The following is a 425-nucleotide window of genomic DNA, read 5'->3' as shown; positions in this document are numbered from 1 at the left end:
AAATGCATTTGTATTTGAAAAGCCATAAAAAAAATTGTTGTCTATCTGTTAGTTCTTCTTTTTGAGACTGGCTTACATTTCATAGATTTATTTCCTTATTAAAAAAAAAAAAAAAAAACAAATTCGAAATGTTGCGCTTGCGCAACGATGGGTAAAGATGGGTTAAACCAAGAATTGCCGAACAATAGTTGCCGTGTGTAATAACGGACTTTAGGCAATGATATTGCCCACAATATATGACATACAAATTTTGACGYTTTTCAATGGGTTGCCTATTAATTTTTTATTAAAATATTTATAAGTTAAAACAAAAACATTCACGGTTTAAAAATTAACGGAACAAAACTAAAGCTCTCTTTCTCCTAATACTTAGGTTTGAGTCCTGTCCTTTCGGCCTTTTTAGACATCTTATGCCATTCGACTTT

This window comes from Bactrocera latifrons, unplaced genomic scaffold (genome assembly GCF_001853355.1).
Source record: "Bactrocera latifrons isolate USDA-ARS-PBARC rearing strain unplaced genomic scaffold, ASM185335v1 scaffold_1397, whole genome shotgun sequence".
Taxonomy (NCBI): Eukaryota; Metazoa; Arthropoda; class Insecta; order Diptera; family Tephritidae; genus Bactrocera; species Bactrocera latifrons.
The sequence above is the reverse complement of the archived record's forward strand: the minus strand, read 5'-3'. Positions refer to the sequence as shown.